This window comes from Equus caballus, chromosome 22 (assembly GCF_041296265.1).
Source record: "Equus caballus isolate H_3958 breed thoroughbred chromosome 22, TB-T2T, whole genome shotgun sequence".
Lineage (NCBI taxonomy): Eukaryota > Metazoa > Chordata > Mammalia > Perissodactyla > Equidae > Equus > Equus caballus.
The window spans coordinates 6,113,468-6,140,370 of NC_091705.1; the positions used below are offsets into that span (position 1 = coordinate 6,113,468).

The 26,903-nt window shown below is 46.2% G+C and overlaps 1 protein-coding gene and 1 long non-coding RNA gene across 7 annotated transcripts in view; one reads left to right on the top strand and one right to left on the bottom strand.

Moving 5' to 3' along the window:
• RIN2 (Ras and Rab interactor 2) overlaps positions 1–9,150 on the bottom strand; it is a 216,871-nt gene extending 207,721 nt beyond the window's left edge. Inside the window, exon 1 of one of the 5 annotated variants that reach the window (XM_023626031.2) lies at positions 9,023–9,150. The gene's annotated coding sequence lies outside the window, so the exon portion shown is untranslated. Of the gene's footprint in view, positions 1–8,531; positions 8,669–9,022 lie in introns of those variants that run through there. The other 4 variants (XM_023626030.2, XM_023626036.2, XM_023626033.2 and 1 more) reach the window with 4 other exon arrangements.
• Positions 9,151–11,708: 2,558 nt separating this feature from the next.
• LOC138920069 (uncharacterized) lies at positions 11,709–15,386 on the top strand. 2 transcript variants are annotated; one of them, XR_011430712.1, is made up of 4 exons: positions 11,808–14,025; positions 14,309–14,385; positions 14,890–14,991; positions 15,090–15,386. It is a non-coding gene; the product is annotated as an uncharacterized lncRNA (long non-coding RNA). The 2 variants fall into 2 exon arrangements; XR_011430713.1 differs by lacking the exon at positions 14,309–14,385 and having other exon boundaries at positions 11,709–14,025; positions 15,090–15,239.
• The last annotated feature ends 11,517 nt before the right edge of the window (positions 15,387–26,903 follow it).

Genomic DNA, 26,903 nt, shown 5'->3' on the forward strand with positions numbered 1-26,903 from the left:
CATGTGCAAGTGCCTTCTTGGTCAGCAGGAGTGCCCATATTACCACTGCGGCCCCACAAGTGGGAACCAGTCTTGGTGCAACTGTAAGAGGAGGCGGTGGCAGCCCTGAGCCCACCAGTGAATGCTTTCCTGGCCACTGGGAGCACCCGCTGTACCCCCCACAACTTCCAGCAGATGGAGTGGGATCAGAAACCCAGCTCCTGCTCCTCCCCAGTGGTACGAGGTGGAATTAAATGAAAAAATAGAACAGATGGACTTAATAGATATATAGAGAGAGATATAGAACATTCCATCCAAAACCAGCAGAATACACATTCTTCTCAAGTACACATGGAACACTGTCAAAGATAGATGCAATGTTGGGAAACAAGGCAAGCTTCAATAAATTTAAGAAGATTGAAATCATATCAAGTATCTTTTCTGATCACAATGCTATGAAAGTAGAAATCCACTACAAGAAAAAAGCTGGGAAAGTCACAAATATCTGGAGACTAAACAACATGCTACTGCACAACCACTGGATCAATGAAGGAATCAAAGGAGAAATGAAAAAATACCTGGAGACAAATGAAAATGAAAATACAACATACCAACTCTTGTGGAATGCAGCAAGAGTGGTCATAAGAGGGAAATTCATAGTAATACAGGCCAACCTCAACAAACAAGAAATATCTCAAATAAGTAATCTTAAACTACATCTAATAGAACTAGAAAAAGAAGAACAAACAATGGACAGCGTCAGCAGAAGGAGGGAAACAATAAAAAAGAGAGCAGAAATAAATGAAATAGAGACTAAAAAAAATAGTAGAAAGGATCAATAAAACCAAGAGCTGATTCTTTGAGAAAACAAAACTGACAACCCCAGAGTCACTAAGAAAAAAGAGAAGGCTGATATAAAAAAAATTAGAAATGAAAGAGGAGAAATTACAATGGGATACCACAGAAATACAAAGGATTATGAGAATACTATGAAAAACTATATGCCTACAAATTGGATAACCTAGAAGAAATGGATAAATTCTTAGACTCATACAACTGTCCAAAACTGAATCAAGAGGAAACAGAGAATCTGAATAGACCAATCACAAGTAAAGAGATTGAAACAGTAATCAAAAACCTCCCAGAAAACAAAAGTCCAGGACCAGATAGCTTCTCTGGAGAATTCTACCAAACATTCAAAGATTTAGTACCTATCTTTCTCAAACTATCCCAAAATATTGAAGACGATGGAATGCTTCTTAACTCATTCTATGAAGCCAACATCACCCTGATGCAAAAACGAGGCAAGGACAGCACAAAGGAGGAAAATTACAGGCCAATATCACCGATGAACATATATGCAAAAATCCTCAACAAAATATTGGCAAACCAAATACAGCAATGCATTAAAAGGATCATACACCAAGATCAAGAGGGGTTTACACCAGGGACACAGAGATGGTTCAATATCCGCAAATCAATCAATGTGATACACCACATTAACAAAATGAGGAATAAAACTTACATGCTCATCTTAATAAATGCAGAGAAGCATTTGACAAAATCCAACATCCATTTATGATTAAAACTGTCAATGAAATGGGTATAGAAAGACAGTGCCTCAACATAATAAAGGCTATATATGACAAACTCACAGCCAACATCATACTTAATGGCGAAAAACTAAAAGCTATTCCTCTGAGAACAGGAACAACACAGGGCGGCCCACTCTCACCACTCCTATTCAACATAGTACCAGAGGTTTTGGCCAGAGCAATTAGGCAAGAAAAAGAAATAAAAGGAATCCAAATTGGAAAGGAAGAAATAAAACTCTCACTGTTTGTGGATGACATGATTCTATATATAGAAAGCCCTAAAGAATCCATCAGAAAACTATTAGAAATAATGAACAACTACAGCAAAGTTGCAGGGTACAAAATAAATGTACAAAAATCAGTTGCATTTCTATACACTAAAAACGAACTAGTAGAAAGAGAACTCAAGAATACAATCCCATTTACAATCACAATAAAAAGAATAAAATATCTAGGAATAAATTTAACCAAGGAGGTGAAAGACCTATATACACTGAAAACCATAAGACATTATTGAAAGAAATTGAAGAAGATATAAAGAAATGGAAAAATACTCCATGCTCATGGCCGGAAGAATAAACATAGTTAAACTGTCCATATTACCTAAAGCAACCTACAGATTTAATGCAACCCCAATCAGAATCCCAATGACATTCTTCATGGTAATAGAACAAAGAATCCTAAAATTTATATGGAACAACAGAAAACCTCAAGTAGCCAAAGCAATCCTGAGAAAAAAAGAACAAAGCTGGAGGCATGACAATCCCTGACTTCAAAATAGAATATAAAACTATAGTGATCAAAACAGCATGGTACTGACACAAAAAGACACACACAGACCAATGAAAGAGAACTGAAAGCCCAGAAATGAAGCCACACATCTACGGACAGCTAATCTTCGACAGAGGAGCCAGGAACATGGAGAAAGGAGAGTCTCTTCAATAAATGGTGTTGGGAACACTAGACAGCCACTTGCAAAAGAATGAAAGCAGATCCTTATCTTGCACCATACACAAAAATTAACTCAAAATGGACTGAATCCTGAAACCATAAAACTCCTAGAAGAAATTTAGGCAGTGGACTCTTTGACATCAGTCTTAGCAGAATCTTTTTGAATACCATGTCCACTCAGGCAAGGGAAACAAAAGAAAAAATTAACGAATGGGACTACAACAGACTAAAACGCTCCTGCACGGCCACGGAAACCATGAATAAAACAGAAAGACAATCCACCAACTGGGAGACAATATTTGCAAATTGTATATCCAACAAGGGGTTAGTTTCCAAAGTATATAAAGAACTCACACAACTCAACAACAACGACAAAAACAACCCAATCAAAAAATGGGCAGAGGATATGAAAAGACATTTTTCCAAAGAAGATATACAGATGGCCAATAGGCACATGAAAAGATGTTTAGCATCACTAATCATCAGGGAAATGCAAATTAAAACTACATTAACATATCACCTTACACCCATCAGAATGGTTTTAATTACCAAGACAAAAAATAACAAATGTTGGAGACGATGTGGAAAAAAGGGAACCCTCATACACTGCTGGTGGGAATGCAAACTGGTGCAGCCACCATGGAAAACAGCGTGGAGATTTCTCAAAAAATTAAAAATAGAAATACTACATGACCCAGCCATCCTACTACTGGGTATTTATCCAAAGAACTTGAAATCAACAATCCAAAGAGATTTATGCACCCATATGTTCATTGCAGCATTATTCACAATAGCTAAGACAGAGAAGCAACCCAAGTGTCCTTCCATGGATGAATGGATAAAGAAGATGTGGTATAAATACACAATGGAATACTTAGCCATAAAAAAAGGACAAAATCATACCGTTTACAACAACATGAATAGACCTTGAGGGTATGATGTTGAGCAAAATAAGCCAGACAAAGACAAACACTGCTTGATTTCATTCATATGTGGAAGATAAACACACACATGGATAGAGAACAGATTAGTGGTTACCAGAAGGGAAGAGGGTTGGGGAGTGGGCAAAAGGGGTAAAGGGACACATGTATGGTGATGGATAAAAATTAGACTTCTGGTGGTGAGCACAATGCAGTCTATACAGAAATTGATAAATAGTAATGTACACCTGAAATGAGATGATGTTATAAACCATTATGATCTCAATAAAATGATTGAAAAAAAAATACTTCACACCCTGGTACAGCCTGGGCCCTGACCAGCCACATACCAGACGCTGGCCATAACTAGCAGGTTGAAAGTCATGGTTGTGGGGCTGGCCCCTGGCTGAGTGGTTAAGTTCACAGCTCTGCCTCCACGGCTCAGGGTTTCGCTGGTTCGGATCCTGGGCGCCAACATGGCACCGCTCGTCAGGCCATGCTGAGTCTGTGTCCCACATTCCACAACCAGAGGCACTCACAAGTAGAATAGACAACTGTGTACTGGGGGGGCTTTAGGGAAGAAGAAGGAAAAAAAAAAAAGATTGGCAACTGTTGTTAGCTCAGGTGCTAATCTTTAAAAAAGAAAAAAAAAGTCCTGGTTGGCTGCTCATCAGTGCAGCCTTTTCCTCCCGGTCCCTGGCGTCACAATCCCTTCCCGCCCCTGGATGTGGGCTTCCAAGTTCTGCTTTAACCCCTTTCTGTGGCCTCTTCCTGGGTAAGTTCATCAACCCCCACTCCGGTCCCCACAGTGCCCCAAGGACGCCCTGTGTCTCCAGCTGCTTATTGAAAATTGCTATCTGGGTAACACACAGGACTTTTAAACTCAAAAGTTAAAAATCAGGTGCCTGCCCCATGGCCGGGTGGTTAAGTTCCCCGACTCTGCTTCTGCGCCCCAGGGTTTCCCTAGCTCACATCCTGGGCGCCAACACGGCACCGCTGGTCAGGCCATGTTGAGGGGGCGGCCCACATGCCACAACTAGAAGGACCCGCAACTAAAATATACAACTATGTACTGGGGGGATTTGGGGAGAAAAAGCAGAAAAAAAAGAAGATTGGCAGCAATTGTTAGCTCAGGTGCCAATCTTTAAGGAAAAAAAAATTTTTTTTTAAATCATACTCGGCATTTTCTCCCCACTCTCTTCCTTGGCCAAACATGCAGGACCACAGGTGCCCGCACACACGCGCACCCCCCACCCCCAACTGATAGGTCAATTTTTCTCAAACACTCCTCCCTTTGACTGTCTTTGACTCTTGTGACACCAAGCTATTCAATGCAGATCTTGGAGATTACTTACTTTCCGTGCTTCGGAAAAATCTATGAAACAAATCTTGAGATCAATTCGCTGGGATTGGAGATGGGGAAATGTCTGCAGGTGGACGTTAACCTCTCCAGGCCGCGCCTCTGATGGCCTATCCCTTTCCCAAGGCTCCTCTGCTAGCCCACAACGCTCCTCTGAATCCTTTAAATAGAACTCTGGCTTCCCCATTCACCTCCTCTCTTAAAGGCAATAAAGCCTGAATAGCAGAGGTTACCGATCCGTGAAAAGTGCCTGATAGTAGGTTGCAGGCAAACTCTTTTTTAGACACCTGATTTCAAACAACAGGTGCCTATGAACTGGGGGCTGCCATCAGCAGTCTCTGTTCCAGGCCGGAGGTGCCGAGGGAGCGACTGCTGCTGCCTCCTCAGGGGTGAATGTGACATTGACGCCCTACAGAATCCACACTGCCAGCTCCCAGGGCCCACCAAGTGTATTTTCCTACTCAGTGCAGTGATCAACCGAAAGGTGCCCTCGGTACAAGACCTCCTAAGCTGCCGCCCACCACTACAGCCGCACTGAGGTGTTCCCAGGGCAGCTGGCATAAACCGGTGGCTCCTGCGCAGCACCGCCAGCTCTCTCCAGGGCCTGTCTGCATTGCTTACTCGACTGCTTCAGTTCCCTGAGATCCGATCAGACCCTGGAGAATGGACTCGTGTTAATCAGGCTCACAGAAGTGGGCAAACCAACAATTAGCTCTAAATTTACAAGGGGGGATTACTGTGCCTTTGTAATGTCCAGAATGTACATTTTTACCGTCTTGAGCACCAACGTTCCTCGCAAACTGCCTAGATGTCAGAAGGTGAGCTAAACAACATTTCCCAAAGTGGACTCCTTGGAACACTGGATCCAGAAGATCCTTCATGAGAGTGTTCTGTGGCCAAATGAAGCTGGCAAATATTCCATATCACGGCATCAATCTAAAGAGTCCCAAAGCTCATTATAATAATAAAGGCACTGAAAAGTCCTGCAGTGGAAAACGGCTAACCTTAGCATTTCTCTAATATATTTTACCACTGTAACGCTTTAGTAATTCTTTACTAAAGTTGCATCCTAAAACGCAATTTGGTAAATTCCGCTCTAGACAGATACTGCATGGGGTGTGCCTCTGGGCACAGCCACCTCTAGCAAATCAGCTGTGGCACAGCGAAATCATTATTGGACCGGGAGCCCTGGTTCTGGCTTAGTGCTCTGACCTCTCCAGGCCTGTTTTCTCACCTACCAAATGGAATTAATAGTACTGTTGTGAGAAACAACTGAGACGTTATCTGTAAAAGCATTTTATAAGGTGCTCTAAAAATATGATTATCTGCTAAGGATATACTTCTTGCTGTATAACTCCTCAAAATGCATTTACAAACGCATATTTTTGTTCATTCTTTCAACACCCATGCCTTGAGTACTGGGCAGTAAGAGCTACGACCTGGCTTTCGACCTGAGGAAGTTCATAGACAGAGGGCAACTGGGGCCCACTGCATGTGGCCCCTAAGTGATACATCACAAGGAATTCTGGTGGCGCTGAGGGGTGCCTTACCAGAGAAAGGAGGGAGGTCAGGGAAACCTTCACAGCTGACACCATGAGGACCCCTGAAGGATCATTAGGAGGGCTGCATGTACAAGGGGAGTGAGACCTAATGCCACAACGCTATAATGTGGGGAGTACGGGAAGAGCGGGCCCAGCGAAGGCTGACTTCCAGCGCCGCACGCCCTTGCACAGAGGAGGAAGGAGTCATGTCTCCTCCAAGCAGAGGAGGAGGACTGAGCCTGGTAAGGAGCTGTCTCTGGAGCATGGAACTCCTCTTTGGAGGGGGTAGTGATCCCTGAATTTGGAGAAGGGGAGGGGTAAGGGTGGTGCTGGGAAGTTATCTCTAAACCGCCAGCACAGAGCAGGGCCCCAGAGGGAGTCAAGCTCCTCCAGTCTGCCCCTCATGGGGGCCAAGTGTGGCCATCTTAGGTCTCTTTTTCTACTCAGATAAGCTGTCTGCAACACAACGGCCCCAGACAAAGGGGGTCCTGGCAGCAGGTTGGCCTTCTCTCATGTCACCAGCCTCAAACTCCTGAGAACAGAGTTCCCAAACCCCAAAGCTCCTGTCAACCGCCAGCCTTCTTCTCCAGTCCCAAATGCAAGGGCCCCTCACTGTCCCAGGGCCCTGTCAATCCGGGGCCATGCCCTCTATGGAAGTGCCAGAGCACTGGGAATGCACGGGTGTTCTGGAAATATACTGGAACCTGAGCAAAAAGGAAAATGTGCACCTCTATGTACACTTATCAAAATATTCTCCCACATTTGAACTAGGTAAAAAGTTAATGAAAGCTCTAGTCAAAAACCATGACTAGATACAAAGACAGCCTGGATAATCTGTTGTACGCCACTGTCAACCCTCATAAGGCCCCAGGAGGGGACCACACTGAGGGAGCCTGGGAACTGTTCCTGTCGCACGCACACCACTGATGCAGGGTGGTAACAACATCCCGTCTTTATTTAAAATGTTGACAGTTTACTCATCGTGGATTCTTTTACATTAAATTTTATTTTTTAAAATATAGCATTAAAACACTATTTCTTAATACTGAGTGCCGCCAAGTGTTTATTTTTGCTACAATATTTACAATGCCCTGTTGGGCGAAGAGTGCTCTCAGGTTTCCTTTCTGATGACAGCACGTTCCTAAGAACCCCCAAGGTGCCTGGAACCCTCACTCTGCAAGAAAGCGCGGCTCCGCGTGCGCCAGGGCTGCGCGCGGCCCCCTCCACTGCAAGGAGAGCCCCAAGGACTGGCGATCTCCGAGAGCGGCGCCTCCGAGGCCCCAGGGGGCCGGTCTCGCCCTCTGTTTCTTGGCAACATATCACAGGCTTTAAAGCCGAATTCTGCAAACCCTGCTGTCCGCCGGCCGTCGAGGGGCGCCCCGTGACGGGGGGGGGGGGGGGGGGGTGGAGGGGTGGACGCCTCGCTGATGAGAGCCGAGGCCAAGGGTGGAGGCCGAGCCCAGAAGGGGGCGGGGAGGCCTCAAAGTGGGAATGTGGCCCCGACCCTTCCCGGCAGGAACCCAGGGCTCCTCCTCCGCCTGCGGCGCCGCCATCAATCACCGCGACAGCCCCATCGCCCAGTGCCGGGACTCACCGACCCTCCTACCGGGGCTCCTCCACCCGGGGGAGGAAATCTCGGGCCGGAGCGTCTACGCGGTGCACTGACTAGGCGCACGGACCGGATCTGCGCTGGGCACTCGGGCTGTGCTTCCCTGGTCTTGTCCCCGCGCACAGGCGCGGGGCGCACCTGACACCCTGTAGACGTCCTCGCAGGTAGAACTCGACAAAGGTCCCTACCTCCTCCTGCTCCCGCGCGCACGCACACGCCCGTACCTGTGGCCATCCCGCCGGCACTCTCCGGCAGCCCCTCACGCCACCCCCGGAGAGGTCAGCTGAGGACACCCCTTGACCCTGCCTGGACCAGCGGCCGCCCTGCAGCGCCCCAAGGTCACCCTGTCCCTGTCCCGGTGTCCTCACTCCCTGGCGCTCCCTCCCCCACCCGTCCCCACGACCCCCGAGGACGCTAGCTCGTTCTCTTCCCCCAGGTCTCCTCCGGAGGCAAGGCGAGTGCGAGGAGCAGCACCCAGAGCCTTGAACGCCGCAGAGCCCCACCCGCGCCCCAGAATCTCCCTGGAGGATGGGTGCGGGCACAGGGGGTGGGGTCTCTGGTGCCGCCGCCCCTTACCTCGCGCAGGCCCTCCCCGCAGGTCGTGGAGGCGGGGGCGACCGGCGGCCCCGCAGACTAGCGCGGGGCTGGGTTTCCCAGCCCGGGAGGAGCAGGAGGAGGAGGAAGAGCAGGGGAGGGGAGGAGGAAGAGCAGGGGAGGGGAGGAGGAGAAGGAGGAGGGGAGGAGAAGGGGAGGAGGAGGAGGGGAGAAGGGAGGAGGAGGAGAGAGGGGAGGAGGATGGGAGAGGGGAGGGGGAGGGGAGAGGGGAGGGGAGAGGGGAGGGGGAGGGGAGGGAAGGGCTTTGTGTCTGCCTCCGGCCCTCCCTCGGCTCCAGGGCTGGCCATCCCCCCTCCCCTAACACCCCCCCCCCCCGCCCCGAGCTCGGGGAGGGGACGGGGCGGGTGAGCCGAGGGAGCAAGGCAGGCGCCTGCGCGCCCCGGGGTCCGGCCGCCCCCTCCTCGCGTACCGCCCACCCTCCGCCCCTCCGGGCATGCAGCCGCGGCGCTTACCGGGTAACCGGGACCTCGGGCTGCAACGGAGAAAGCTGGAGCGGGAAGTTTATCTAACCCGGAGCAAACTTGGCTGGACCGGCTCCCGACCCGCCTCCTCGCCACCGCCCCGCTCTTCTGCACTCCACAGGGAGGACCAGAGTTTTGTTCTCGGGGATTCCTCCCTGTCCCCTTTCTTTCCACTCATTACAGAGCAGCACAGACGCGTGCGCACCCCTTTCCCGCGACGAGCCCGCCGCCCGCCTGCAGCGCCGGCCGGATCGGGAGGCCCGCGCGGCCCCGGCCCTCGGCGCCGGCCTCGGACACGCTAGGGGCCTGGGCGGCGGCCGCGGCCCAGCCGCGGGCTGTTTTGCTTCATCCTCGCTGGAAGGGGGCCGCCCGGGTCGGTTTCTGCGTGTGCAGGGCCGCCCAGCCCCGCCCGGGCCCGAGGGACCCGAGCGGCAGGGAGGCGGGAAGTGCTGTGGCGCTGCGCGGGGAGACCTTTATAACCGCGAGGGAAGGCGACACCGCGGGCGGGCAAGCGGGGAGGCAGGAACCGGCTGGCGTCTTTTCTTCCGAGTTCAGGCCGGTCCCTGGTGAGCTGCTGAGCTTTCCTGCTTCCCCTCTGGGGAGAGCACCTTCGGAGAGAAATATCCAGCAGTGTTAGAGTTACCCTTGTTGCCGGTGTCCCAAAAAGAGTCTCAGAGACACCTGTTTTGGGCAGAAGCAGAAAAAAGAAACGGACAAAGACCTTATTTCTGTTCTTGTTCTGCTTCAGACCAGCATCCGAAGAGACCCGGTTTCCTTCGTGGAGCTCTTGTGAATACTGCCTGCTAAAATCCCAAGATTGATTTATCATTTACAATCAGCTCAGCTGGCAGGAAAGCATAAGCCGCTGCACTTCTCTTTCTGTTCAAATCGCCGGTTCAATAAAAAATCGAGCCCGTGCACCAGGCCGCGCTCTTCAGGCTTGGGATGCGCTGAGGAACAGGAAGGTCTCCCGGCCCCGGCGCAGCTGCGGGCAGGGGCAGGGGCGGGAGACAGGGTAAACCGTGAACATCCATAGTTATCCGGGATATTAGAAAAGGTCAGTGGTAGGAAACAAAGGAAAGGGCAGAATAAGGAGGCCGAGGAGGGCTGGCGTCCCGTGCAGGGTGTGGAATTAAAGGGTAGGGTGGTCAGGGGGGCCTCCTGGAGGTGGGATTGGCGCAAAGGCCTGCGAGGTGAGGAAGGGAATACCTGGGGAGAGCTTTAGGGACAGAGGCTTTGAGGGGGCGGGCAGGCGGTGACAGGGTCTGATCCACAGTGCTGGAAGATGAGGCTGATGTTTGTGGAGAGCCGGCTGTAGGGGCAAAGGTGGACACCCACCGGGAAGCTGTGGACGTAGTCTAGGCTGGAGAGGACGGTGGCGCAGAGCAGGTCACAGCCTGGAGGAGGAGAGAAGTGGTTGGATTTTTATTTATTTTAAGGGTAGAACTGTCAGGAGTTCCTAAAAGGTTGGATATGTGGGCAAAAGGGAGGGTGGACAGAAGCAGAACTGGCCCGACTCCCCTCCCTCTTTTGTCCCTTCTTGGGCTGCAGATTGATTCCATTTTATACACAAGCACCCCAGGTAAATGCTGAAGGTGTAGGGCCTCCACTCCTTTCTTGTTTCCCCTTTTCTCTTACCACTCACCTTCTTGAAAACTTCCGTGTCTTTTGGACATTGCCCCATGGATGGCCCCACAGACTCCTTCTGTTCCAAAACTTGGGGCCCATTTGGCCCTGTCCTCCCCCAGAAAAACATCTTTTACTGTAGAGATGGATTTGGGGGTTATTCTTTCAAAACTGAGTAGCTACTGTGAGCCAAGTGCTACTGTAGGCAGCAGGGCTCGAGCCCGGAACCAGACAGATGGAGCACCGTGCTCTCAGGGAACTCACATTCTAAGGGGGGAAACAGGCCATAAGCTAGGCAGACAAGGAAAACATGTGGCACGGGTGTTGTTAGGTGCTGGGGAGAAAAGTTAACCTGGGGAGAAAAATTAACCCGGGAAGAGAAAGAGAGGGTGCTGAAGAGGCCGCAATTTAAAACAGGTGGTTGGAGAAAACTCCAGGAAAGAAAGACAAAAATGCCAAACCTTGGGCCCTCATGGACTTACCTCACATTTGGCAGGTATGACCTCCCACCCCAGGGTCCCTGAAGACTGAAGTAGCCACTCCAGTCAGCTGCAGAGGTCACAAGCGCTCTGGAGACACTTTTGCCAGCTGAGGACCAGCTAGCCAAGAAAGTGTCCTTTCTAATGAAGTTATTTCCCCTCTAAAGTAGACCAAGCAGGTTTGGTCTGGGAGCGTCACCCTGAGCTGGCAACTCAGCAATTTAATTCTCTCCTTTATCGAGCAGGGCAAGTAGAGGTGCAGGTCTTGTGCACATAAAATGACGTGAAAAAGGTGGTTTTGTACTCCAGGTCTGAGCTGTGGAGTAGTCACAGTAATTGTGGTGATTCTTTTCTTTATTGCTCTGATTGGTCCTGGGTGATGTGACCTTGCTCAATCCCCACAGCCCCCTGGGAGACAGGTGGGGAGTATCAGTGGATGGTTCACTAAGTCCTGATGATGGGACTTATCCAGGAGTTAGAAATACCCATTGCCCCTTTGGTGTGAACCAAAGATGTGGTTCACGCAGAGGGAGGTGCTTCTTAACAGGAAGGGGCGTTTGGCCTGGATACATATTTTATTTGTTTTTTTACTCGTATCTTTGTTTCAAAATCAAAAAGAAAGGAGTCAGTGATTATCTCTGGAGTGTGAGATTATTGGGACTTTAACTTTTCAAGTTGTATGTTTATGAACTGTCTGAATATTTAAAATGGTGTATTACTTTCTTAGTCACAAAAAAGTATTAATTTTTTATATAAAATTAATACATAGAATTAGAAGTACAAATGTAAAAGCGAACTTACATATAATTACCTGATATTTCAGTTTTTTCTTTGACTTTGGTATTTAGATCATTTAAAAATTTCCAAGTGTTGAGGTCTGTTGTTCTTTAAATTTTTATTAATTTCTAGGTTTATTGCATTGTGGTCAAGGAGTGTAGCTTCTATTATTTCTGCTTTTTGGAAATAGTTGGGGCTTTCTTTGTGACCTACAATATGATCCATTTTGAAAAAAATTTATATGTTTATCAGAAAAGAATGAAGGGGCATATTAATACCCCCCATAACCTAGTTCTATAATTAGCATATAATAATTGTTCAAAAACTGTTTATTAGTGAACTTGAACATCAATTAATTAAATGCTAATTCATCTTTTATATTTATTCTAATTCTCTATGTCATTTACTTTTACTGTTTTATTCTCCAGTCTCCTAATTTTTTTTTTTTCTTGCAGGGAAAGATTCACCCTGAGCTAACATCTGTTGCCAATATTCCTCCTCTTTTCATTTTCTCCCCAAAGTCCTAGTGGTTGTATATCCTAGTTGTAAGTCGTTCTAGTTCTTCTGTGTGAGCTGCCACCACGGCATGGCAACTCACAGACAGGTGGAGTGGCTCCTCAACTGTAAAGCGAACCCTGGCCACCAAAGCAAAGTGTGCCGAACTTTAACCACTAGGCCATCAGGGTTGGCTCTGGTCTCCTAATGTATATCTTGCTTTATCCCTTACTCCCCTTCCCAAATAAAGCGGACTTACAGCAGATGTGTTAACATCTTCCATTTCAATTGGAGTCCTGAGACGTTTTTCTTTGAATTTTCAACCCTTTGTATGCTAGCATTTTCGGGCTGTGTTACCCAGTACATGGATACTGATGTGTGCTATAATTTCACGGTGGGTGGCATAGCTATCAGTGTAAAACTTCCTTTGCTCCATTCAGTGTGTTGGCCTTGATTTATTCTTTGACCGAAATTCATATTCTGATCCCTGCTGTCTTTGTGTTTGCATTCATCTGATAAATTTTTGTCTGTCCTCTTCTTTAAGCCTTTCTGCATCATTTTCTTTTAGCTGAGTCCTTTTGAAGCAACACATACCATAATTGAATTTTATTTTTAAACCCAACTGATAAATTTGGTTTAATTTCTGCCGTCTTGTTTTATGTGTTGGGGGTTTTATAAAACCCTGCCATTTCCTAAGTTCTATGCCTTTTGGTTAAACTGACTGTCCCTTATCTCTTTCTATATTCTCTAGTCATTTGAGAAGCACACTTCTTGTTTTAGCCGTAGTGGTTCATGCCTTTCTTTATTCAGTGTGTATTTGGTGGCAGGCACTGTTCTAGGCACTATGGATATATGATAAAAGAGACAAAGTCTTTCTCTCAAGGTGCTTTCCTTCTAATGGGGGGACAGACAATAAACACACAAGTACATAATTATTAAGATGTACAGGGCATGAGGCGTGCCATGGAAATATGCCAGAGGAATGTGAGGGAGGGTGGCTGGAGGGCCTGTATTATTGGGTGATCAGAGAAGACCTCCCTGGAGGATGCTACATTTAAGCTGATTGGTGACAGGAGACAGAGGAAGGTGGGTGGATTGAAGGTATACTATTGAGGGGGTTCAGAACACACCACCCCAAAATATGCCTATTTGGCATATTGTCTATTTTGAGCTATAGGCACTTGCAAAACAACAGGTGCAGGCAGGGCCCTGTGACCTCCTATTTTCTTCCTGAAAGCAGGAGATAAAACTCCCCTGTGAAGGCTGCCCTCCCTCTGCCAGGAGGAAAGGAACATTCTCATCACCAGAGACAAGGAGTTGAGGCCAAGAAGAATCTGTGCAAACACGTCTTGTGAAAATAACCCTTCTGTTCCTTTTGCCTCTTTAGTTATTTTTTGCCGTTCACTACACTTTCTTCAGCCTAGTATATAAGCACCGAGGCCTAACAGCGTTTTGGGTCTCTGTTTTCCTGTGGAGGCTCCTGTGTCCATGTAAAAATAGAATTTGTATGTTTTTCTCCTGTTGATCTGTCTTATGTCAACTGAATTCTCCAGTCCACCAGTCCAGCCAGAGACTCTGAGAAGACAGAGGAAAAGTGTGCCTCCTTGCACCATGAAGGTAGGACAGCCTGGGCGCGCTCTCTTATATGTCCCTCCTGTGCGACATTTGGATACAATTTAGATTACCCTTTAGTTGAATTTAGCCATCCATAAATTTACTAAACTTGGAGGGTGACTTAAAATAGTAAATACTTGTTTACATTGACTGAAAAAATACTGTCTCCTTTGAGACTGTGAAAAATCAGAAGTTATAATGGAACACTTAGGACAGTGTTTTTTAAAATGTGTGTGCACGTGCGTTTCCCTGTGTGTTTATACCCCGAGTCTTTCCCACATATAAGGACGAGTATTGAGGGCTTTGGAAGAAGTGCTTGAGGAGGAAAGGGAAGGAGGAATCCCACGTTGTGCTGGTTTTCGGGTGAGCCCCTGGGTGACAATGGTGCCACTTACTGGGTTGGGAGCAGTTTTGAGGGGAGGGGAAATAAAGAGTCCTGATTATCTTTCATTTATTTTAAAACTGCCTACCTTGACTACCAAAACAAAAAATCCACAGCTCTGCCCATGCACAATATGGAATTCATCATGCTTTCTAGTTCCTTGCTCAGCCCCCTTATTCTTTGTTTATGAACTCTGGACTGTAGGGCAGAAATTTATATTATTGAATTATTATTTTGTACTATATGACATCTTTTGAGAATAATTTTATATCTATTCAGATTTTAATTCTATTTACAATAATTATTCAGGTTTAATTATCATGTCTTTGCTATTCTTAATGATTTACGTTTTCATCAGCTAGAAATACAGCTTAAAATATTGTAGCTCAGCTGGAATATAGCCTATTTTTTCAAGGACGTAAGAGATCTAAGTTTGCTGAGCATTTCTGTTTCTGAGAAAATCTTTCTTGCCTCTTTACACACAGATGTGTGTAGAATTCTTGTCTACTGTGGTAGATTGTCTGCAAAGATGGCCCCCGACAGTTTCTCCCATCCTACTATGCGCATACCACTCTTCCCATCAAGAGGTCAGTCCATTTCCCTTCTCCTTGAATCTAGCCTTGCCCTCTGACTTCTCTGACCAATGGAATGTGGCAAAAGTGATGGTATGTGACTTGTGCCTTAGGACTTTAAAGGCCCAGCAGCCCCCATTTTGCCTTCATGGGATCCAACACCATGTAATCTTTGGACAGGCTACTGAGTGACGAGACACCATGTGGACAGAGTCGTGACAGCTTGCAGCTGTTCCTGCCGCTCTGGCTGAGGCTACAGGCGTGTGAGTGAAGCCATCTGGGACGAGCCAGCCTTGACTGAGCTCCTCGCGGAATGCAGCCGTGTGGGTGACCCCAGTGGACACCACATGGAGTAGAAGAGCCAGCAGCTGAGCCCAGCCAACCCACACAGTGATGGAGCAGCAGTGGCGGTTGTTGTTTTAAGTCACTGAGTTTTGGGCTATTTTGTTACATAGCAATAACTGATACCATTTCTCTTCAAAACTCTGTAGACATTACTTCATTACTTCCTGACATTTATTCTTAATGAGAAGAAGTCTAGGTTCAGCCTGATTTGTTTTTCCTCATAATTATAGGCAGGCTTTTTTTAAGACTTTTTCTTCATCTTTCTAATTTAAGCATTTTTCCAGGATGTGTTGGAGTTAGAGTATGAGTATTTTCATTGATTTGGTATACAACAGATTAAACATTCTGGTCTCTAATGATTTCTTTTGCAGCTTTAAAAAAATTTTGCTTTTTCTTTCTTTTTTTTTTTTTGAGGAAGATTAGCCCTGAGCTAACATCTGCCACCAATCCTCCTCTTTTTGCTGAGGAAGATTGGCCCTGAGCTAACATCCATGCCCATCTTCCTCTATTTTATAAGTGGGACGCCTACCACAGCATGGCTTGCCAAGCAGTGCCATGTCCGCACCCAGGATCTGAACAGGCGAACCCTGGGCCGCCGAAGCAGAATGTGCACACTTAACTGCTACGCGACCAGGCTGGCCCCTAAAAAGGTTTTCTTTATTGATATCTTTGTTTACTGCTTCTGTTCTAATTGTTCTGATTTCTTTGTCTAGACACAGGTCAGCAAACCATAGCCTGTGCCCCAAATCTGGCCCACTACCTATTTTTATTTATTTATTTGTTTATCTATTTATTTATTTATTTTTTAAAGATTGGCACCTGAGCTAACAACTGTTGCCAATCTTTTTTTTTTCTTTCTGCTTTTTTCTCCCCAAATCCCCCCAGTACATAGTTGTGTATTTTTAGTTGTGGGTCCTTCTAGTTGTGGCATGTGGGACGCCACCTCAGCATGGCCTGATGAGTGGTGCCATGTCCCCACCCGGGATCCGAACCAGCGAAACCGTAGGCCACCCCAGTGGAGCGCATGAACTTAACCACTCGGCCAAGGGGCTGGCCCCTACCTATTTTTAAAATAAAGTTTTATTGGAACCCAGCCACACTAGTTTATTTACTTATTGTCTATGGCTGCTTTCATACTTCAACAGCAAAGTTAAGGAGCTGCAGCAGAGGCCATCTATATTAAGCATGTCTTTTTATTCTGATGCTTTGACATCTTGGGGCCTTGCTGACACTGGAAGGGACTGTCCCTCCCGGGGTTGGCTAATTCCTACAGATAGCAAACCACTTGCTCTCTGAGCCTGCCTTTCATATGCACATCCACTAGTCCAAAACCCATAGGCCAACTGCTTCCTTTATCAGACTCTCACACTTGGGCCACTATCCCTCTGCCCTCATCACCCCAGGGCCAGGTGCCAGGCAACTAGGGACAGTCCCTAGGCCTCAGAGCCCACTGAAATGATTCACACTAGCCAATTGTAAGCCAGCTTATCCTGCCTCACCTATTCCTTCCAGGGGAAACCACAATAGAGGCTCTTGCCCATGTCTCCTCTGGCTCCCTCTGCCTCCTCACCAACCCTGGTGCTGCCCCACAGGTTCCTCTGTGGCATGGCGTGCCGCCTCCTCTTGGAAACTGTAAGTTACAAACTCTCTTTGCAATGGCGATCCTCTCCTGATGTGCTGGCCTCGCCAAAGCTGGCTAATAATAAAAGCTGTACTTTAAAGCATCACCTGTCTCACAAAGCCTGAAATGTGTACTGTCTGGCGCTTTAAAAAAGTTGGCTGACCCCTGCTCTGGGCCACCTACAATCCTTACATCACGTCACCCTTCTCTGTATTACTCGTCTTGGCTTCCTCACTTGCTCTTCAGCCTGCTCTAGTCTGTCCCTGACGTTAGGTGGAAATGGCTTTTGTCAAAGTCACATTGTCAGGATGTAGCCAATTCTATGGTCACTTCACTCTCTTTATTTTACTGCACCCAATTTATTTCTCTCATAAATTAAACCACATTTTCTCTTGGCTTCCACACCAACACCACGCTCTCTGGATCTGCTCCTCTGCATTCTCCTTTGGTGTCCCCTCCAGTGTCACCAGACTCCAGCAAGGCTTCCCCTCCCCTCCCTTCTCCTTTCTTTTCCCCTCCTCCCCTCCCTCCCCTCCCTCTCCTCCCCTCCCTCCCCTCATCTCTGTACATATTCACTCTCTTTGGGTAATTTCTTCCCCTGGCTCTAAACAGTGTATCTATACCAATGATCACAAATCTGTATCCTCAGTCCTGACCTCTCACCTTGTCTCCCAACTTCTGTACTCAACTACCATCGTACCTCTTATATGCTTGGGGAGATGACAGCTACTCAGTGTTCTCATACAAAAGTTAGAACTCCTGATATGCTCTCCCAAAACTTCCCTATCTCTGTGTTATCCTGAATTTCCTGCGTTTTCTTTACTCCCAACTACAAACACATCACTGATGTCAGCCTGCTCTCCCCACAATGTGTAACCTGAATCTGTCCTCTCCTCTCCACCTGCATGCCACCAACCTAGGCCACCACCGCTCCACACCCTGCAGTAGCCTTCTAACTGGAATCTTGCATCCACTCCTGCCCCCTACTGGTTATTCCACACACAGCAGGCGGAATGATGTATTTAGGAGGGACGTGGATCACATCGCTCGCCCTCTCACCCCGCTGGCTTCTCATTATTCTCAGAAGAAATCTAGTCTTTCTCATGGCCCACAGGCTCACACTCTGGCCTGTGCCCCCTCTTTACTCATCTCCTGCCGCTCTGCTTCGGGGCTGCCTTTTCCCGTTCCAGCTCCTGAGCCTCCGCGCTAGCTGCTCCTCTGTGGTCCCCTGCGTATCCGTACCTCTGGCATACAGCACAGTCTTGAAGGTTTCATCTGCCTGGAGGTATTTGTATTATGTCCTCACAGTTCTGTGTCAATTTGGCTAGTTACAAAGTTCTAAGTTCAGAGTTATATTTATTAATACTTCAAAAGTATGATTCCATTGTCTTCTTGAGCCTCACACTGCTGTTGAGAAGCCTGGGGTCAGTTTAATTTTTGCTTCACTGTAGGTGATCTGCTTTGGCAATCTGGAAGCTTAAAAGTAATAGCTTCATCTTCAATGTTTTTAATTTAATTTAAATTCCACTATAACGTAGTCTAAGAGTTTTTCTTTATCTACACTCTGTGTTTGGAGACTTTCATCTTTTCTGGTTCTATTCTGATTCTGATTTCTTAAATAATAATTTAAGCACATTATTTCAGTTCTTTCCTCCTCTTCTTCTGGATCTGTGGCCTGAATCTGCACGTTTACTTCTGTCTTCCGTAACTTTTGACTTCTCCATCTTCCGTCTCTGGTCTCCTCGGCTGTCCTCTGGAGGAGGTCCGGATCACACCTTCCGAATCCTTGGTCCCGTGGCTCTATCCATCTGTTCTTTATTCCAGCTATCATTTTCTATATTCACATGTTCTCTTTTTCATAGCTAATATTTCTACTTGTTTCCTTTTTGTGTGATCTCTGATTCTTATTTCATCTGGCTAATTTCTTCCCCTACCTTCTTAATATTTTTATCATGTTTATTTAAAATTTTTGGTGAGGCCGTTCCAGTAATTCTGCTTCAGGTGGTATGTTGTTATATTTGCTGCCTTTTTGGCAGTTGTACTCCTCAGGGACATAACATTTTGGTCCGAGAACTCACAACATTCTGAGGGTACTGACCATTCTGACATATATGTGTTAAGGAAGGTCAGAGGTTAGCTCCAGTCTGTGTTGCTCCATGAGTTTAAGGATATGTTTTCTACTGCTGCATAACAAGTGACCAGAAATGTGTTAGCTTAAAACAGCACGTAGTTATCATCTCACAGTTTCCGTGGGCCAAGGGTCCACGCACAGCTCAGCTGGATTCTCCATCCCTTGGGCAGACAGTTGGCACACAGCAGAGTGAGAAGCGGCCATCGTACACTCCAGCACCTGCATCCTCTGTGTCCCTACTCACCTGCCAGATGTCTAAAGGCAGGGACTGTGATCATCCTATACATCTTGAGGATGTCTCCTACTGTCCCAACCTGGCCCCGGCCTCAGCCTCTGCCCGTTTCCAAGGAGCTCTGGCTGCTTGTCTTTGTTGGAGCTGATGTTTCACAGGGAAAGCCCTGCCCCACCCTTCTGCCTGCCTTCTAGCTTAGGCCGTCAGCCCAGCCGCATAAGAGCAAACGGGAGAAGAAGTCGCAGAAGTCTTGGTCTCGCATGTGTGCCCCATCCCCGTTAGACAGTGCCCCTGACCACCCAGTGGCCAAGCCTCCTCCCACAAACTGGCGGCCAGCCCTCATCTTGGCAGAACCACAGGCAGATCTGGTCCCATCTTGGGTGCACGGGGGAGGGTGTGCAGGTGCCGGGCCGTGGCTTTGTGGCCCGGGCACTTCCAGGTGCTGCCTGGAATGGATCTCCCACAGAAACACTGTTTCAAAGATGGCACACTTGGAGAGTTCTGTTTGTTCTGTTTGTACAAATGGCCCCACCTGGAAAGGGAAACAGAGGGCTTAAACAGTGTTGTGAGATTTTCCCATGTTTACCAATAGTTTTAACTTTTTCCTGTAAATAGTTAAGGTCCAATCAAAGAGACCCGATGTGTTGATAGACTCAGTATTATTTCTATGTGGCTGTCTGAATCATCATTGGATTCGTTTCTTAGGGCTGCCGTAACACATCACCACAAATGTGGTGACTTAAAACGATGGATACGTATTCTCTCACAGTTCCAGAGGCCAGGAGTCCAAAATCCCTCAGAGTTGGTTCCTTGCTGGGGGCTCCAGGGAGCATCTGTACAGGCCTCTCTCTTAGCTTCTTGGAGGCTGTTGGCAGTCTTGGCATTGCTCAGCTGTGGCAGCATCACTCCAGCCTCTGCCTCCGTGGTCACATGGCATTCTCTGTGTGTGTCTGCATCCCAATTTCCCTCTTCTTATAAGGACACCAGTTGTTGTCTTAGGGCCCACCCAAATCAGTATGATCTCATCTTAACTTGATTATGTCTATGAAGACTCTATTTCCAAATGAGGTCACCTCCACAGGTAGCAGAAAATAGGACTTGAACATATTTTTTTGAGGGGGGACACAATTCAATCCACAACGATTATCAAAGTAAATTAAAAGAGAATAGGGGCTGAGCCCATGGCCAAATGGTTGAGTTCGCGTGCTCCGCTTCGGCGGCCCAGGGTTCACCAGTTCAGATCCTGGGTGTGGACATAGAACCACTTATCAAGCCATGCTGTGGCAGCATCCCACGTAGAACTAGAATGACTTACAACTAGGATATACAACTGTGTACTGGGGCTTTGGGGAGGGAAAAAGAAAGAGGAAGATTGGCAACAGATGTGAGCTCAGGGTCAATCTTCCTCACCAAAAAGCTTTAAAAAAAAAGAATTAGAATAGTGACATGTGACAAATGTTATTTGAATAATGGTGTAGTGAGATATTCCTAGGTTTACCAATAGTCACAACTTTTTCAAATACAGAAAGACTGGTTTATACTTGGATTACTGAAAAATGGAAAGATAAATGTTTTCACCTCTCTTAAACTCCTAATTAACACATGCAAGTGGAAAATGGGGAATAAACACAAGTAGTCCTTTACAAGAAATGGCAAAACAAACATAGAGAAATCTTATTCATACAAGTATGAAAAAATCAGTTTCTTTTCTTTCTTTTTGTTTTGAGGAAGATTAGCCCTGAGCTAACATCTGCTGCCAATCCTCCTCTTTTTGCTGAAGAAGACTGGCCCTGAGCTCACATCCATGCCCATCTTCCTCTATATGTGGGATGCCTACCACAGCATGCTTGCCAAGCGGTGCCATGTCTGCACCTGGTATCTGAACCAGCGAACTTCCAGCCACCGAAGTGGAGCGCACAAACTTAACCGCTGTGCCACTGGGCCAGCCCCCGGTTTCTCTCTTTTAAAAAGATAACCAGAGTTTGTCTCTTGCTTCATTTTATTTTAAGGTTAAAAATTTCATTGAGGGAAAAAATAATATTTCAGAATGAACTTTTCTTTTCAGAATTCTTTAATTTCTTTTTTAAACCGTAGAGTCCCCTAAAATAGAAATTAGCGCTATAACATACAGGGTTTCAATTTTACTTTGTTTCATGCATGTATTACACTTAGAGTGAGAAGCATCACAGAACTTTAAATTCAACTGAAAAATGAAACAGAAAAATTTTAAATCAACCCAGTCAAACCTTCCTGCTTCATTCTGACTTGTCTGTGGAGCACACTCAGCTTGACCATAATTTGTCAGGTAAAAAAGATTGCCTAAGGTTTGGAGCTTGTTACCCAGTCTCATAGCTCACACTCTTCTTTCCACAGTCCTTGTATACACCTGTAAGTCCCCAGCTCCTCCAAATGCTCTTTGACCCAGCTTCACCATCTCTCTGGTTCCCACGCTGATGAGTTCATATAGCTTAAACCTACACTTATTCCCTTATTTTATTTTTGAACGAGAGTCATTTTGAAAAACGTTTTGAATATGTACTTGACACACTTTTGGACTTTGTATCCTTGTTTTGGTGGTGGAATGTAAGCAATTATTTGTCAAAGTGCCAGTGGTGTGCTTTCTTGTGTCAGACCCTTCTTGGTCCTGGGGAGAGGCCACGGACCAAATCCTCTCTCTGCTTTGCTCTTATATGTGGGTAGAATGACATAAACTGCCAGAATAAAATACTTTATTTGTTTTCATCTTGTGCTTTTTTGCAAATGGAATTCTGTAGTGATTGCTTTAAAAAATAGCTTTTGTATAACAAGGGGAGGAGATGAGGTGAATGTGAATACCAAATAATTGAATCTGATTTCTGTGGTACTTGGAATGGTCCCAACAGCTGTGAAAGAGGCAGTTAAAACCCCTTCCCAGTTGTGTTGTTTTATTTCTGGATTGGCGGTGCTAAATAGGGAGGGGAGGAGGAGTAACCAGAGGTCCCTAGGAAAGGAAAATCCAACCCTAAGGAAAATTCAGGGCTGTTTGTGCTAAACATCCAGAATTTGGCACACAGAGAGCTGTGATTAAATTACTTTCATGAGCTGCGGAAGGAGCGATTTTCATTCTCACTTACACCAAGATGACCACACTGAAATGACTACACAACACCACCAACACAACAGATGACTGTGGGTGCTCCCCTGGGCGAGGAGATTATCCCAGCCTCCCCTGCCCTGTGGGCTGAGCCATCTGCTGCTCCTCTTCCTGGCCGTGCTTGCTTCTGGCTTCCAACCTCACCGCCAGCCAGCTGGGGCCCAATTATCGTTTCAAAAATTACAGCCTAAATCTCCGCCCAGTGGGACCTGTCCCCACACTTATTACAAAAAATTACTGTTACATAAATCACTCTCCTCCTTGTTCTATTTTCTTCCCCTTTTTGCTAAATTCAATGACCTTTTTGGTTGAGCATTGTTTTTTCATTGCCTCAAAGGAGAAATTTCTTATCTTGCAAGTGAGGCAAAATCTTGTGGGGCTTTAGAAGGCAAAGAGGAGAATCAGAGCCCAATTCATTACGGAAAGGAGATAGGCCTGTTTATCAGTAAAACGTAGGAATTTCCACTATTAGATATCTGGCAGTGTGTCTGACATGAGTGCATGTCTAAAGAGTGGGGTGAATTTGAAGACCAGGTGAGATCCACCCTGAGTTACATCTTGGCCTTTCAGTGGAACGCTCTGCAGTTACTCCTTTATCCCCATCAAAATGAGGGCTTATTGGGACTAAAATATGACTCTTTTGCCCTCCAAATTCACGAGTCCATCCTCAATTTCAAATGTGTGTTCCCCATAATCTGTGCCTGTCCTACTTGGCAATTCCTGTAATGTACACTGAAGCCAGTGACAATACAGAGTGACCTTCTAGAAAAGGGTGTCTGTGCAAATGGTTATGTGTCCTCTGGAGAGCAGATAACTACTCACAGAGTTTCTCAAGCTCAAATGTTCACACAAATCACCTGGAGACCTTGTTAAAATACAGGTTCTGATACAGGAGGCCTGGGTGGGGCCTGAGATTCTGCATTTCTAACGAGTCCCCAGGTGATGATGTTGCCACTGGTCTGGGGACCATACTTTGAGAACGGCTGCTCTAAGGCATACCTCCTATTTCTGGGCAGCGGCCTCATGACCTAGGTCAAAGCAGTGGGGCATCCTCTCTCATTTCTGGAAGAAACTCTATGATCTGTGTTGACCAGGTCAGCCCCTTAATATTCTCTACCAGCTCTGTCCAATACTGCAGCCAGTAATCACATGTGGTTCTTTAAATGTAAATTTGAATTAAAGTTAAAACAGATTAAAAATTTTATTCCTCAGTTGCGTGAGCCACCTTTCAAGAGCTCAACAGCTACATGTGCCTAACAGCTACCGTCTGGGACAAGACAGACGTAGGACATCCCCATCACTGCAGAAAGTTCTACCTGACAATGCTGTTCTAGAGGAATTCCACAGATCTCTCTTTCTAGTTGAAGCTGCTAGTTTGAGGCCCACTCACACTTTGAGTAGCCAAGACCTACAGAGCACACAGCATTCCTTTTTGCATCTGCCCAATAAAATATCCTGAATGGTCTGATTATAATTCCATGAGCTGTGGTTCTGAGCATGGACACATGTAGAAATGCCTGGACAGCCTGAGACAGGTAACTAGATAATCCAGATCAGCATATAGGGGAGGCATTGGTAGTCATGGATGCACCCCAGGTGATTCTAATGTGGGACCGTGCTGAGGAATCGCTGCTTTGGCCTGAAGTTGGTACCATGACCTGCACTGACATAGAGGGAGGAGGGTTGGGAAATGTTTTCTGGGCTTGTCAAAATACACGAACCTCAGGCAGGGGCGGGGAAGGTCTCTGAACAGCCAGCAGAAGACTGCGTGCTTCCGTCTACTCACAGCTTTTTTGGTGCTCCCATATTCAGGTGAAGTCTCTGAGAAACAAGACTGCAACTTTTAAAAATTATTACTAAATTCTAATAGGGACTAAGAAAATGAAGCATCTTCACTGTGGAGTTCTCATGCAAAAAGAGATATTTTGCAGCCATCAAGTGTAAACAGAGTATCCTTTTGACATTTCTTTGCTTTAAGGGTCCCCAAATTGAAACCTCCCTCATTTACGGAGGTAAAGTAAGGAAAGTAAAATGTTTTTATGTTAACACATTTCCTCCACCCATCAGTGATCCTCTGAAGATCCTCTCAGTGTAGCTGTTGCCCCATGGACACCCCTGTCACTGGGAAACAGATGGTGCCTGGGCCAGGCAGGCCCGTGAGGAGAGTTAGCTAAGCAATTTCACCATTAGCCGGCTTGTCTTCCAGCTGGCGACTACCTGGAGGTCAGGAAAGCATGAGGGTTGCTCAGGAGATTTGGCATTCTCTATGCTAGATGCATAAATTAAGAAAATACATGTTATAAAGATTTGAAAGCCAAATGTCCTGGTTTCTGCCTTATGTTCACATAACTACATCGGAAGAACGGACAGGCGATGTAGACAGAACTGCTTAGAAACAGCACAATTACAACAAAGAGAGGTAGCCCTTTCACATGAACTGGCACATGAGCTGCAGTGATGACAGTGTCCAGATGACGATGTAAGCGTGAGCATCTGAGCCGAGTCGTACGTCCACACACCCCACACTTCTTGGAAACGTCACCTCCTTTTCTCTTTTGTCAGGAGCCACTTGGGTCCTTGGGCAGCTGGCTGGCTGCTACCACAAATCTGATCTTTTGTCAGGTTGAAAATACCCAGGGGAAGGGGCCTATTTGATGCTGTATCTGTGTAATCCATCCTTATCAATTCAAAAATAAGCCCTAAGACATGTCGAGGGCCCCTGGTCATGTGTGCTTTCCATGACTGACCTCAGCAGTCTATGTGTGGATAGGTCTTCTGAACTGCAAAGCTCTCACAGCTGCTTATCCTGGCTCCGGCTGGGCCATCACAAACATGTTTTGTGGTCTACGTCAAAAAAATGCCCTGAGAGCTCCTTAGAAAGCTGCTGACATAGTATTTTACTAATATATTGTGCAGATTTTACCCTTTATGACTATGATTTTCTTTGGGGGGAAAGTCCCAAAATTTAGTAAGAGTTGAACAAAGCACTGTCATTTTTCCCCAAGGAAAGCGTGCTGTGGGAGCATAGACAGACTTTTTTTTTAATTGCAACTTTTCCAATTCTTAATAAATATTTATGACATTATGTATTTTTGTCTTGTGATGGTACCTGATTTTGTCATTGTGCTATATCAAATAATGAATTTTAAACGTGAGCCAAGAAAAAAGTAACTCTGACCTTCCAATGGTCCTAAGACATATGGAGCACCCTAAGAAAATGAGTAATTGGTAACCAACAATGATTGCACAATGTTTATGTTATGTGTTGTAACTCTTTGAAATGTCCTTTGTCCCCACATTGACATACACTCACAAGGAAAGTCAACTACATGTCTCCAACTTTGATGTGTGTTAAAATGGCTAGTGGAGCTTGTCAAAGGTGCCTGGTGTCCTCTCCAGGCCAACAGACTCCATGCAGTTGGGCACATTCTACCAGCCCTACTGGAAAGTTCTGATCATGACATCTGCCAAGAGCCACTCATTGTGGCTCACCTACCATGGATTCCTTCAGCCCAGCAGTCCTGCATCTTGTGGAGCTCCTTGCTGCCCAGAAGATGGGTCCTTTTGGGGACTTTTATCAGAGGCCCAGAACTTACACTATGTATGATACTTAGAAGGGATCAACATATTCACAGCTGTGCCAGGCAAAAAGCAGATTCTCCACATTTCCTTTAAAGATGAATGTGTTTTTAGTCTCTGGAACCCTAAAAATTCTTCCTGAGCATGACAACAGATGAGGCTTTGTCAAAGAGGTTTGATGTTTGGACAATGTTCAAAATTATATACATTAAAAGAAAACCCCACAACAATAAAGATGGAATTCCAGTTATAGGTGAACTGAAACATCCAGAATAATTTGTGAACTATTTTATATCAAAACTCATCCCGGGGGCCGGCCCCGTGGCCAAGTGGTTAAGTTCGTGTGCTCTGCTTTGGCAGCCTGAGTTTCCCTGGTTCGGATCCTGGGCATGGACCTATCCACGGCTCATCAGGCCATGCTGGGCCGCATCCTACATAGCAGAACTAGAAGGACCTACAACTCGAATATACAACTATGTACTGGGGGGCTTTGGGGAGAAGAAGAAAAAAAAGAAAAGATTGGCAATAGATTTTAGCTCAGGGCCAATCTTCCTCACACAAAAATAAAGCATACCTAAAAAATAGAAATTAAAAAAACAACAAAAGCTCATACCAGTCTCACTGTCTTTACATAATATCTATATTAATTTCTAGAGGGAAATCACCTTTTCTCTTCTCTGGTCTAAATTAACAGAATATCTGATCTGGGAGGGACCTCAGGGATCACATAATCCTGCACTCTTGTTTGGGAGAAATTCAGATGTGCGAGGACAGGCCAGGACTTCTGCCCTTGGGTCCAGACCTTGCTGGCTCCTCTGAATTATGGCTTTAACAGGAAGAAGGATACTATTATGGCCACCATGTTATTATCTAGTGTTTGAAAGTC